The following is a 14,451-nucleotide window of genomic DNA, read 5'->3' on the forward strand; positions in this document are numbered from 1 at the left end:
ATCCACGACAGTCCACAATGCGCGTTGTAGACGATAGGGAAGCGGCGTACAATGGAACGCGAGCCAGTAGAAGAGGTCGAACATAATTTTGAAACTTTAAAAGCTTATAGGGGCTGTTTGCAAGTTACATAACGTGTACTTGAGGTGAGAATAGTAAAAAAAATGTATTGAAAAATGCAAGTGAAAAAATGGATACCGAGAACAATAAATGGTAGTGGAAATGCCATATATATGTAAGTTTATTTAATATTTACCGTTACGTAACGTACTTTTTTCAGTTTCTCAGTCCGTCCCTCCCTCCTTCCCACCCCTTAACGCATCCGGAATGCAGCTGCATTCCGGATGCATTTAAAAAATAAAAAAAGATCTTCTTTAAAATTAGTTTGAAAACAAATGTAAAACCTAAAAAATAATTTTGTATGAAGATTAAAACAAAATTTTAGATTAAAGTTTACTAAATAAAATTACAATTTTTGAAAACATTTGTTATATTTATTCTCTCAAAGAAATAATTAGACCCGATTCAAAGACAAAACAGAAAATTAAATGAAAATAAATAAAAAAAAAAAAATGTGAAAGTGAAAAGTGTACAGGAAAAATAAGGGGCTGCGAAGCAGCCCCATAAGCCCCTAGTGTAATACATTTTGGATATGGAACAATTATAAATATAATACATTTTGGATAAGAGAGAGAAAAAAGTTGAAACTCAATTTTAAACACTGTTACATAGCGTTGAGCTTGACACTCCACCCCCTCCATCCACTCCTTATCACACTTGGTTACAAAATTATGAAGTCTCACCCAACCCTTAGAGCTTTACGTAGTTGATGGAGGGCCCCTTTATCTTCTTTGACGAAAAGGTTTGAAAATGATTTCATTTGTTTAATTGCGAAATTTTCCGCAAGGAGAACTCCTACAATGTTAAATTGTGATGAAATAAGCATCAAAATTCGCAGTTTTTACTAAAAAATTCATGTCCAACCTCTCTCGATAGCTTCGCCCTACTGTGCGGCGCGGATCTAATACTTTTTGCACGAATGAACTGATCCAAATTGACGAGATACTGTTTTATTTGCTTATAAACTGGGTATTAGTGAATTCCCCGAAGCCCTTTCCCATGATACTTTAATGAGAAAAAGTGAGGAGATTGAGGATGTCATTAAGGAAACTGATGCAAAATTATTTTTCCACGGAAATTTCTGTCGTTGAAGTATTAATTTCGCATTTGAAGCGCATGACAGTCTGAACTTCCACCTCTTTTGCATCAAAGAAAAACTTCGTTTACTTCATAATATTGAGTTCCGAGTATGTTATAGGGATTGAAAAAGACTCACCAAAGTATTTTACAACAGATTTAAAATATTTTTATTATGCCGCTCTCGGTAAAAATTTCGGTTCCTAGTCCACGAAAAATCAAAATCAAGCCAATGCCGCACATGTTGCCTATCAGTACATTGAAGGGGAACCGGTCTGTCTCAGCTCTGTATAAGGTTGAACCGATTGAACGAGGTAAAACAGTAGCAAGCAACTATTACTGCTTCCAAGCAGCTGACGTTGCATATAAGGATATTGAAGGCGAACCAGTCTATCACTGGTTTGCACAAGATTGAATTGAATGAACATGGTCAAACAGTCTCAAGTAACTATTACTGCTTTTAAGCCGCTCACGTTGCGTATCAGGTTATTGAAGGCGAATTGCGCATGAAAGAAGGTTTACAATATTTTACGGACAAGATCAACCAAAAACTGTCAAAGCAGGTTACACTTAAGTCGGTTTAAAGTTAGTTGTTCAGGTCCAACAAACATCTGATCAAGAATAAATTGCTTAACATTCTAATACGTCGTGTTCAGAGCACAAAATTGCTCCATCTCAATTTATCTTAAGGCTATCTTTTGGCGCGAAAATGAACTATATTTCTCGCAACTAATTTTTAAAGGCACTAAAGAGAGTATTGCGTAAACATCTCAAAATCAAATACTTCAAAACCGTTTCACAAAAAATTGATCAACTAAAATTTTGTTTCCGTGGATTATGCCTCTATCATCAATGATCGCATTTTTAATCAGTCAAAATTTGATTCAATCAAGAAAAAATACATTCCATGTTAACATTTTTCAATGGAACAGCCACGTCATGAAAAAAACTTGCCTCGGGATTTTTTATTTCAGTGCTCCTTTTTAAGCGCGCGGTGTGTTAATGATGATTCAAGGCTCAAATAATTAATTATATGCGCACTTGCCTTTCTGTGTTTCTGCAATCTTGAAAAATCACAACCACGTTTCAAGGCTAGATTTGCCGTTTTATCAAGTACGAACAGCCACACAATTCATAAGTAAATGTAAATTATAAAATGTAATGTGCCTGTGATTCTAATTTTAACTTGGGTAGTTTCTAGGGTCCGCGCGCAACCTGTAAATAACTTGATAATTTTTTTTAAAATTTTGAGTTTAAAAGTCGAGAATTTTGTGGAAAATAATTTTGATGGATTGTGTAAAACAGTTGAAAGAAGTGATACGATAATTATGAGAGGGATGCGTGAGATTTTCATGAAAATCTTCATGTCGCTCTCCTCATCTGGCAAACTTGCTCCAGGCACTCTTTTCTGTGCCCTTTTCCTCGAGCTTAGCTTTGTTAATTACGATTTACGGTTCAGGTAATTGTATGCACACTTGCCTATTCCGTACATGCTCTGTCGTGGAAGTTGCCGAATTTACGATACGGTGAAGGTCAAAGACCATCTCACAATTAGATCAGACATAATATGAAGTTGTTATGTAAAATGATGAAGAAAACGAGGCTAAAAAAACAAGGAACGTACACTTGAATTAAGAGTAAAATCGCTAAAATGTAAAAACCTCAAAACTTTCATACATAATTTTTTTCCTTACTAAATTTCCGGACGTACGTTTCGGGGGGAGGGGGGAGAGGGGGGAGGGGAGAGGGGGAGAGGAGGGGGAGGGGAGAGGGGCGAGGAGAGAGGGGGAGGGGGGGAGGGGGAGAGGGGGGGGGGTCCGCTGCCGCTCCCTCCTCAGCGATGCATGGAAAGCCGGCCAGGAATTTTCCTTTTTTATTTCTTGCTTTCGGATTGTACAGTGTGTTGAATACCATTCGCACCAGGCTTTTTCTCGGTGCTTTTAGGTCACACTTATTTAAAAACGGCACAGTTTTACAGAAAAACAACCCAAGTTGTCCGAATTTTATATAAATCTGACGCAATCGAATGACAATTCGTTCAAGAATCCCGACTTTTGGGATACTCCCCCCCTCCTCCCCACCTAAGGGTGCTCGGGGGTTTCAGGATTATGAAATTTGGATTCCTTGGGGGTCCTGGGGTCAATTCCCTATCAACCTCTCGGTTCCTGACTTCGAGCAACCGAAAACAACCGAGAAAAAAGTCTGGTCCGGGTGGATTTGCAATGTGCGCTCAACCGGAGGAGTCCCCGCTAATTTGAAAAGTCGCGCGTCAATTCGTATATTTTGCCGCGCGCGCCACTGGAATTGGCGGGAACCAATGGGAGTGGAGATCTGGACTTGTTTACATTTGCGTTGTTTTGATAAGCTAGTTGTAAACAAACGCGGTACTTCATCTCCTCGTGAGTGTTATAAGCAAGTCTTTTAAATGTTTACAGTTGCTCGAGGTTCTTGATTTTGTGTGTAAGTGCAAGTGCGAAGCTGTTTTTATTTGCCGCCCTCAAAAGAATATTCGATTCGGTGTTCCCTCGTTCGATAATCAATATCCAAAATCAACGCCTCAAGGTGGGCTCTCAAAGTACCTGTAAGTTTTCACCAATAGTATATTTCTCCCTCCTCGCAATTTGACTAGCACTGTACTGTCAAAAATTATTCAAGCTTCCTAAGTCCAGGAAGCTCCAAACCCTTCACTTTGGTTATTATCACCAGGGATTCACTTGTCATGTTGTGCGGTCTAACTACCTACTCCAGATGTCTTCTAATGTCCGCATCTCACCAGTTCATTTGTACTGTGAGTCATCTTAAATAGGGTTTGCACAACTGAGAGGCAAAATACTTCTTGCCTAGAAATCAGATTATGGCAGGTCACAGTCAAAATCAAAGTCTAATCTATTGAGTAGGTAATGTCTACTAGGGGCCGGCCAAAGTTTGATTTCCCTTTGATGATCATGCCTCAGGTGTTGTAGATTCATACATATCCTTCAAGGATTGATAACAAGGTGGAAAAATTTTCCTTGAAGACGTGCAGCCTTGGCATTAATTGTAAGAAGAGGAAAACAGAAGAATCAACCTGACAACAGACAGACAGGAAAGACTTTGTGCGTTAAGGCTGTCGTGAACATTGACTTTAAGAGTCAAAATTGATGAGTCTAGGACCTTCTGTGAGTCAAATCCATTTTCCCCTTCTGCTCACTGCACTGTAGCAGAAAGTTAATCTTTACTGGTGAAACCACCAGAACATACAGGGTGTTTCAGACCGCTGGTACTAGGCTTTTTCCTCGGTTAGGTCGGATGAAGTCGGAAACTGCGGGTTCAAATGAGGAATTGACCCAAGGAATTCAAATGTTGTTCCCGCAAGGGCCCCCTGGCTGGCTATATCTCAGGGGGTAAATGAAGGGTGGGGGGGGGGGGGGGGTGATGACTTCAAAAATTGGAGCACCGGTCAAAATTTTGAAATTTAAATTCGCTGAAGACATTCCACTCTGACATATGGTTACAACAAGATGCAAGCCTTCAATACAGCACCGTATGAGGTTCCTTGGTTTCTGTTATTTTAGATCTTACTTAATCTTATGTGTGTTTTGAGGTAGCCAGTGCTATGGATGTAAGTAGATAATGGATATAAACTTAAATTAAATGTTTTTATTCATTGAAGATTAAAAAAAATTAATGTAAGTTTATCTTCATTATTTACATCCATGGTCCTGGCTACCTCATAGTCATTACATAATTTTATAAAATGCCACCACTAAAAGTGCTGTAGGTATATCAACAGTTCAACACCTTCAAAAATGAATCATATGTGTATATTCGTATGTACTATGTAAAAAGTATCCAAGAATTTTTTTTCTTTCTTCTGGCGTCATTAGAAATCTCCAACTCTAAGGGGGAAGGTGAACAGCTACTTTGACTTTTAAAAGTGAGTAAAGTTTTCCGGGCATGCGACCGAGCAGAAATTTTTGCAAAAGAAATTTGAAAGCAAATTAAAGTTTTTATAGTTTTACTTTTTATCAATTGAAGAGATTTCAATAGAAAAACAGAGCTTGCATCAAAATCGCATGGTTATAGTTCAGACACAATTTACTACGAGGCAAAATTTGTAGACAGCATGAGCATAACAATTTACTATTTCTGCACCGCGGATGTTTTCTGGCCTACCTCGAAAATTGAAGGCGAAACAGAAATTTTCGTGAACCTCATAGCTTTTTCGTGTAGATTGGAATGTTTATAAATGTTCAGTCAAAAAAATTCCGCAGGCGGGTCACTAACGTAACCTTATACGTAATGACAACGCTGCCTTCCTCTGCTCCTTCGAAGCCCTCCCGATGTTATTTTTTTCACGTTAATTATGCCGGAAAATTCCATTAAAAGTTTTCACTCGAACCGCGCATCTTATTAGTTCCGTTCCTTGAGCTAAGTTTTTAACGTGGATTAATGGCGTTGATTTCAAAACTTACATTTGTTTATTTTAAGCAAACCATCGTGCGGTTTGCAGATCGATTAAGGAACAGCTTCGGCTTTAGCGCATCGTCTCTGCACATCGATGCACGGAACAAATTAAATTGCTGATTTAACAATTGAATTGCTAAAAAAAAGTGACTGCAATGTTTCAATGTACGAGTATAACCATCCCCGTGGTTAAATTAGCTTACAATAGTGGTTAAAGTAGCATTTTTTTGTTGTGAAATCTCCGTTGAAATATTGCAGTCACTTTTTTTTAGCAATTCATTTGTTAAATCAGCAATTTAATTTTTTTCGTGTGGCCAAAGTGCGAAACCACGTACCTCCATTGTGGTGTTTCAAAATTTCCGCTTCTATTTTATTTTTCGAGGAGAATGAACCAACTTTACAGCTTGGGATGTTTACAGAATAAACACCTAACCGAGAAGGAAAATCAAGGAAGTTTTCAAGAAATTACGTTCCCGAGTTTTCCAGGGAAAAAAATTAAGTATAACAGGGAGTCTGCAACTTCGCAAATGGGGATACGTGGGTTCGCGCTTCGGCCATCGACATGTTTTAATTTTTAAAAAGGAAAACTAAGCAACCGTTTCTACATGTATTAGTATTTTCTGCGAATTTTATTCTTTCAATCTGCAGAAAAATCACACAAAAAAGCAATGGAATATTATGATCAATTTGACGTGTAAGAGATGAAACATAACCGGAGATTTTAAAACAATACCCTCGAGAAACGTACACTGGAAAAAAAAAAACACATCGGATTTAGAGTCCAGACTCTTAAAAACATCGACAAGGAAAAGTACTCTTGATTCAATCAGAATCTAGCTTAAATCAAGAACCAAGCCTCTTAATTTAAGCGGATCTCGTTTTGATTCAAGCAAAAATCCGATTGAATCCAGAGTATTTTTTCTTGTCATTGTTTTCAAGAGTCTGGACTCTAGATCCATTGTGTTTTTTTTTTCCAGTGCATACTACAAGGCGAATTCCTCTTTTTCAACGTAATCCACACAAACATTCTTTCGTTAAAAAATCAAGTTCCCTAGATGATTTTGGCAGCAGCTAATGTGACTTGGTTCTTTTCTGCTAAACGCAGTCCATTTAATCGCGATTTACTCGTACATGCACAGAAACAACATTGAAACGGACCGGAACTCACTGATTCTCGTGACAATACGATGACTTCCGTTTGACAGAGGCAACAAAAAACCCCAGGGGAAAAATCCACCATGAGCGTGCTCTGTCGGGGCCGAATTCCCACGGCACGGCAGGACCATCGCCCGTCGTGAAAAACAGCGGATCTACATGCCGTCTTAATTGACCTTACGCGGTTCTTGAGCGGGGTGATGTTTTATACGGGTCCGCGAGATGAAACAAAGCGTCGCGAGGAAGGTGTTGCATTGTGTCTTTATCGGCACCGAAAACGGCCCCGATGGGCAAATACCGCGTAACTTCTTCGGTTTTTCAACGGAGATCTGCGTTTTTTCCCGGGCGCGACGGAAAAGTGGGCGCTGGGACGCGGAACTCGTCGGAGAAAAAGCGTAAAAACAAATTCGAGCAATCTCCTCCCCTAGGAGGCCCCAGCACTGTTGCCAAGGTTCCATAAAAGTAAGATCAGGCGGTTGAACTGAATGTTCGGTGATCAATACTGCCGTGCTAAGGAAGAACGCCGCATGAACATTCGAGAGTTGCCAAATATCCTTCGATAAAATGTTTATTTTTGAGGAAAGTTATGGACATTTTTCCGTGAAATTTTCAGAAACTTCAGATGGAATTGCAAACAGAATTGTCTAAAAAATTGGCAGGAATATATTCATTCATAAGTGTACCAGGGAATTTGTGTTTTATCAAAGGAAACTTGGCAACGCTTAAATGTTCATACGGTGTTCTTCCTTGGCACGGCAGAATACTGCCGTGCTAGGGAAAAACGTCGTATGAGCCTTCAGGTGTTGCCAAATTCCCTTTGATAAAGCACAAATTTCCCAGTAAACTTATGAATATTTTCCTTCCAATTTTTTGGACAAGTCCGTTTGCAATTTCATCTGAAGTTTCTGAAAATTTCAAGGAAAAATATCCATAACTTTCCTCAAAAGTGAAGATTTTATCGAAGGAAATTTGGCAACTCCCGAATGTTCGTACGGCGTTCTTCCTTAGCACGACAGTTTAGCAGATTTGGTTTTTCTGTCAAATCTTTTCCAATGATAAATTGTTCAATTTCGAAACCAAGTATGTTCTCGTGCTCAATTCTCTAGCAGTTCCATCCGAAACATAAAATTCACCAAATTTCAGACACCTGTAAATGCTTCATCATCCAGTTTATTAAATTGAAATTCAGGTTTGTAAAATTGAACAGCCATTTAAGTATGACCAATCCTCTGTTTTTCAGATTTAACGAAAAAGTTTAGTTATGTCCACGAACCCCAAACCCCGTTTCTTAGACTAATAGTTCGTGAGATATATTGATTGCGGGAATTTCCCTTTATGTAATAGGAACCAGTTTTTGAACTACATCTGAGTGAAGGAAGGAGTTTGGTCACATCGACTGGATGTTAGGTCTTGCCGTACCAATTTATTGACACTGGACAACACACCTTTTGGAGTTGAATTCCAACTTACGATATTTGAGCATCACCCATAGGGTAAAGCACAACTCCGAAGATTTTATTCCCATCATCGACAATTTCGGAGGGGGATGATGCTATTTTCAATTCTGTGGGGGGTCAGGGGTCAGCCCCTCCATCGCACGCCCATGCTTGGACTCCCGGTGTTAAGTATATACTTGGCAACGCTTAAGAGAAAACAAAGCGACTTTATCTGGCGCTAACGATGCACCGTTAACTGTGTAAGTGAATCACTTTGTCGCCGACAAAACATTCATCAGGAGGGTGTCGCAATCCGCCGCTCTGTTGCCTGGGAGTCCCGGTAAACTTTCAAATTCAACTGGAACGACCGTGGCAAACGATTCGATTTTCAGTAATGCGGGTGTATATCAAACTGTGACAACTTAGAGAGAAAATTGAGGAAGTTGCGGTAACTCTGCCCTAAGAAAAAACTATGGCCATAATTACAATATAAGTGGTGTCCAATATGCACTCTTAATTAGTAGTGGCCATAACCAATAATGGTGATATTTTTACCGGAGCAATCGTAATTTTACAAGTGTGTGGTAGTAAAATTACCATTTAATGGAACAAATATCTCTATTATTGGTTATGGCAACTACTTATTAAGAGTTCATGTTGAAGACCACTAATAAGGTAATTATAACCGTAATTTTTTCTCAGTATGAGTTCAGTGACAGAAGGGACCCGAAGTTTAGGTCATATGAATCTCTGAAGTTTTCAGATCGAGTATCCGAACACTTAACACTTAAGCAGGCCCGCCACATCCCATCTCGGGCCCAGGTAGAATTGTATTTAGCAAATGGGTGGTTTTTACAGGAGGATTATAATTAAACAAGTGGGTAGAAATGGAAACAAAATAATATGAACTATTCAAAACGATTATTCCGATAACGGAACTTGGCTGTTTTGAAAACGCCTTCAAATGCGGCGTGGTACCTCACGCATTCCGGAGAGTTCAAATAGTTTTATCATTGCGCCGTAAGAATGTGACGGAAGATTTAAATGGAAATAGCCTCCATAAACGCTGGGCGTGTCGATTTCCTTTGACATTTTTGCAGTGGTGAATGCATAGCTGAAGTGCGCTCCAGCTAGAATTGTATTTACAAATGGGTGGTTTTTCTACGAGGATTAAAAATAAACGAGTGGTACGGAATATAACAAAAGAATATGAACTATGCGAAACGATAATCCGGGTATCGGAACTAAGCTGTTTTAAAAACGCCTTCAAATGCGGCGTGATACCTCACGCATTCCGGAGAGTTCAAATAGTTGTATCTTGCGCCGTAAGAATGTGACGGAAGATTTAAATGGAAATAGCCTTCATGCAGGCTCGCCACATCCCATCTCGGGATCTGGTACCAGTTTTAAGGTCTGGGCCCCAACCACTGAGGGAGGGGGGGGGGGGTCCGAGGGGCATCCCCCGAGAAATTTTAGAATTTATACGATGAATTGGACGCATTTTGAAGCTTCCACAAAGAATTTTTCCATCAATTTCTGCGGAATAAATATGGTTTTTTTTTTTTTTTTTTTTTCTATACTTTCAGCACAAAATACTTGCGAATTGTTGAATTTAAAACATCTGGACAATTTTTATTTATTTTTTTTTGGGGGGGGGGGAGGCATATGATACTATTTTCAGTTCCATGAGGACCAGGCCCCCCTTGACTCCCCCTTTGTCTATGGCAAGGGAGTTGAGCCATGAGCCATTGAAGTCGAGGATGCCCAGACTGGAGACCCTTAGCATCTGACGACGGAAGAAAATGAAACGCAATTACTGAAAATATCCCTCTGTACTAAAAATCTTGAAAATAGATAGAAACTTTCCAAGAAGTATACTTCTTTGAAAATTTAAGAAGAATTCTACAGTGCCCCAGCGTGTTTCTGAAAATCTATTCACCTTTTGCGAAATTTTTAGGGTAAATGTTTCACTTTTTCTTACGAAACAAGGGTTGCATGAGAATTCGTAGTGGTTTTTCACGGGTAACACGGGCCCCCTCCGGGGCCCGGGCCCCGGTACCAGGGATCCAGTATCCCACCCCCCTTTGTGGCGGGCCTGCGCTTAAGGTCCAGCTGCTGAGGTTTGGATCACACATCTAAAACTTCAGTTCTTACGTCTGAAGCACTTTGGTCTTCACATCCGAAGAACTTCGGTTCTCACATCCGAAGAACTTCGGTTCTCACATCTGAAGTACTTCAGATGTAAGAGCTGAAGTTTCAGATGAGTGATCCGAACCTCGACAGCTAGACCTTAAGCGTTCAGATGCTTAATCTGAAAACTTCAGAGATCCATATGACCTAGACTTCGGGTCTCACGCGCGAGGTTTTTTCTCCGTGTATGGCACGAACCGTGAATTTGTATCAAATACATCCTTTGTTCAAAGCGGCAACTTACCGGGGGCGGGGCGGGGGGGGGGGGGGTGCGATTCTGACTTGGATTCGGCAAAGAAAATAGAAACAAAATTGCATGAAAGCAGGGCGTAAAAATTCAACCGACACCGGCGTAAAGCAAACGCGAGCAATTAGACTCGTTAGCCTGCAGAGCGCTTTATGTGCCGCGACAAATCGTCGGTCCTCCGACGTAAAGGCGTGTCTCTATTTTCACAAGAGCCCCAGAAAGCATACAGTTATACGGAGCATAGGGCTCAAGAGGAAATCGAGGTACGCCCTTACGTCAGAGGAGCGACGAAATGAACAATAATAAAACGATGACGGGCGATTGAGCGAAACGGAGGAAGCGCCTGCAAACCCGTAGCTCTCAACCCGCTCAACACACGAGCTGTTCTAGGCGTGGCGCCTGCCTGATTCGCCAGCTTAAGAAAAAACGCCGCATGAGCCTTCAGACGTTGTCTGATTTTCTCTCATAAATTCCGAATGGAGATGTTGCATGTGTGAGGAATTTGCAATTTGACTGTTGATTTTTGTGTAAAAGTTCGCGAGAAACACGATGGTGCTACTGGTTTTCTCTAAAATCAACTCCCAAGCTCAAAAAAAGCTCTCAAGTTGAGGCCAAAATGGAGGGGATATCCAACGCTATCCTGAGAGTCCACCTCTACATCAAAACAAACTCTCCATGCAAAGATAGGGAGCAAATACATTAGCAGTAATGCCGTGTTTTCAGTTTTGGAGTCCTCAAATAAAGTGGCAGCCCTGTCAATGTATTTGCTCCCTATCTTTGTTTCATAATTGGTTCCTATGCTGAATTCAACGCAAACTATACCGTAATGAACGCAAAATTTGGGTTAGTTTGTGTTTCATTTCCTACATTCAGCGAAAGCAACACATGAACATAAATGTTTTTCTCGGTGTAGCGGCTTTCGTCGTTTTATGACTAAAAATAATGAAATTGGACCATGGAGATGTTGCATGTGTGAGGGATTTGCGATTTGACCATTGATTCTCATGTAAAAGTTCGCGAGAAACACGATGGTGCTACTGGGTTTTTCTGAAATCATCTCTTAAGCTCAAAAAAAGCCCTCAAAGTGAGGCCAAAATGGAGGGGATATCCCAACCCCGCCTTGAGAGTCCACCTCTACATCAAAACAAACTCTCCATGCAAAGATAGGGCGCAAGTACATTAGCAGGGTTGCCGTGTTTTCAGTTTTGGAGTCCCCAAATAAAGTGGCAGCCCTGTCAATGTATTTGCTCCCTATCTTGTGGAGTTTCATTGTTGTGTGGACTCTCATGCGTGGATATCCACGCAAATTTGGGCTCAGTTTGAGTTTCATTTCTGACATTAGCGAAGATTCAGAGCAAAACCAGTGCACCAATGTGTTTCTCGCGACTGTTACGTAAGATATCGTCGTCTAATGACTAATCCTCAGACATGCAAATTGAACATTTTGTTGCTTAATCGATGAAAGTTACTATCGGAACGACAGTTCGACCAAGCTTAGAGCCAGTGGCGTAGCGTGCTTTGCGATATATCGATTGATCTGCCATTCAAACCTATGGAAGAGGATCGATAAACAGGGTGTTCGCAACGATTATCGATAATCGATATTTTACTACAGCTTCAAATGGAGGAAAAATCGAGTATCGATCATTCACGCCTCGCCACTGCTTAGAACTCGGAACGGATCACCTTAACATTGACGGCGCGGCGATGCGACAGAATTCGGTTCCTCGCGGCAGAATTTGTCGCTCCTCTGACATAAGGGCGTATGTCTATTTCCACATAAGCCTTGAAAAGCATTGAGTTATATGGAGAACAGGGCTCACGCGGCAATCGAGATATGCTCTTATATCCGGGGGACGACGAATTTAACGAAGCTCGAGGACCCTGAAATAAAAAGAGTTTTTCCGCCTTTGAGTGCGTGCTTTTGAGTGCGGAGAGGATTCAAAAGCACATACGCGAACTTACCTCCGTATTATTTATGGGCGGAACTCGTAACTACTAAATGGTTTCGCGCGAAAAAAAGGTCGGTACGTAGAACGACTAAATTATGCAAAAAAATATGAGCGTTTAAACGTGTATTTGAATATATAATCACTTGGGCGGAACTCTGCTTTGCGCTATAAAAAGAGCAAGCGGGTTGATACTGGAACTTTTCCTCTCGCTTTGTTGCCATTGTGGATTTAATTGGCGCGTTTCTTAGCCATCTGGCGGAAAATATAGTGCCTATAATAATTCGTGGTTTCCTCCCCGAAGGAATATAACTCCAGTCCAAAGTTGCCAAATTTACTCAATTATTTCAATTTTCCACGAGGATACACTGAAAAACAAATCTAGGTGTATTTACTAAGAAAAGGGTAAAATTACCAAGAATTCAGGGTTCTATTTGATCCCAGTTTTTTCTTGGTAAAATTACTATTTATGGAATTGGTAATTTTACCGAGAAATTTCGGTAAAATTATTGACTTTCTCGGTAATTTTACTGGACCCCGGTAAAAACACCAATATTTTTTATCGACTGTGGTAGAATTACTGAGATAAAATGGCGAAGTTACAGGGAATTGATTGCCAATAAAAGTGGTATTCTTACCTGAGAAAAACATTAAAAATACCGGTGTTTAGGTAAGCTTACCAGTCTGTCTTGGTAAAATTACCAATAATTGGTAAAAAAAGTGAGATGGTGAAGGTACCAACGGACCTCGGTAAAAACGCCGAGAATTTTTTTTCAGTGTAACCTGTTTAATTTTCGTTTAAAATTTGTCTAGCGTTTGCATGAGATCAGAAGAAACGTTAGCGAAATTTTCGGTTAGAAATTTTCGAAATCCTCCCGGTAAAAATGCCATTAGTGCGGAAAAATCTGGCAACATTGAAATGTAGTTACGTTCTTTCGTGCGAGAAACGACGAATCGAGGCGTTTGGTGCAGAAAGGGCATCAGTGGCGTGGCGTGAATTGCGATATATCGACTGTTATTCCATTTAAACCTATGGAAAAGGATCGATAAACAGGGTGTTCGCAGCGAACACCTTAATAATCGATTCTTTACCATAGGTTTAAACGGCATAACAATCAATTTATGGCAATCCACGCCACGCCACCGAGGGGCATTTCTCGATTGCGGTGTTTCAGAATCTCCAGTGCTAATTTAATTTTTATTGTAGAACGGATAAACTATCGGGTGAATTTTCTTGAATTTTAAATGTTCAGCACTGTACAATCATGAAGAATATCCAGTAAAAGTTACAACAAATTACAATTTTTTTTTTATTGTGTCGCAATAGGTGGTTTTAAAACTACCATGTTTAAATGTTGCGAATCCGGTGTTGCCGAATTGCTGGATCCGCCTCTGACAAAAATCCTGCTGTGAAGAGAATTTTAAGCGTTGATTCGAAGCTCGAGCGGAATTTAAAAAAATCCTGATTTTTCGCTGAAAGCTAAGTAAGCATTCTAGTTAATCGCGCATTATTTTTGAAAATATTATGTAAGTACCAATGAGATCCTAAAAACAGCTTTTCTGATGTAGATCTTAAAAAAATTCTAGGGAAGTTGACCGATTATCTCCCCGGAAATGGTGGCTGATTTTCTTCTGTTTTACGGGGACTTTGGCTGCGTGTCTATCATTTCTGAAGAGACATTTTTCCAACAGACGGCTAAGAAATTAGGATTTCCTTCTATGCTATCAGAGTGGCGACTTATAGCCGTATTGCTATCAAATAATAAAATATTTCATGTGTCGCCTGACGTAATTTCTTTCGATATAATTGAACCGCAGTGGAACTGAATGATG

At 40.1% G+C, this 14,451-nt stretch overlaps 1 protein-coding gene across 3 annotated transcripts in view; it reads left to right on the plus strand.

Moving 5' to 3' along the window:
• Positions 1 to 14,451, plus strand: part of dcma (decima) — a 331,402-nt gene that overhangs the window by 30,040 nt on the left and 286,911 nt on the right. The window contains exon 1 of one of the 3 annotated variants that reach the window (XM_072303214.1): positions 3,574 to 3,776. The exons of the other annotated variants lie outside the window; for them this stretch is intronic. The gene's annotated coding sequence lies outside the window, so the exon portion shown is untranslated. Of the gene's footprint in view, positions 1 to 3,573; positions 3,777 to 14,451 lie in introns of those variants that run through there. 3 annotated transcript variants of the gene reach the window in all.

This window comes from Bemisia tabaci, chromosome 8, assembly GCF_918797505.1.
Source record: "Bemisia tabaci chromosome 8, PGI_BMITA_v3".
NCBI classification, from domain to species: domain Eukaryota; kingdom Metazoa; phylum Arthropoda; class Insecta; order Hemiptera; family Aleyrodidae; genus Bemisia; species Bemisia tabaci.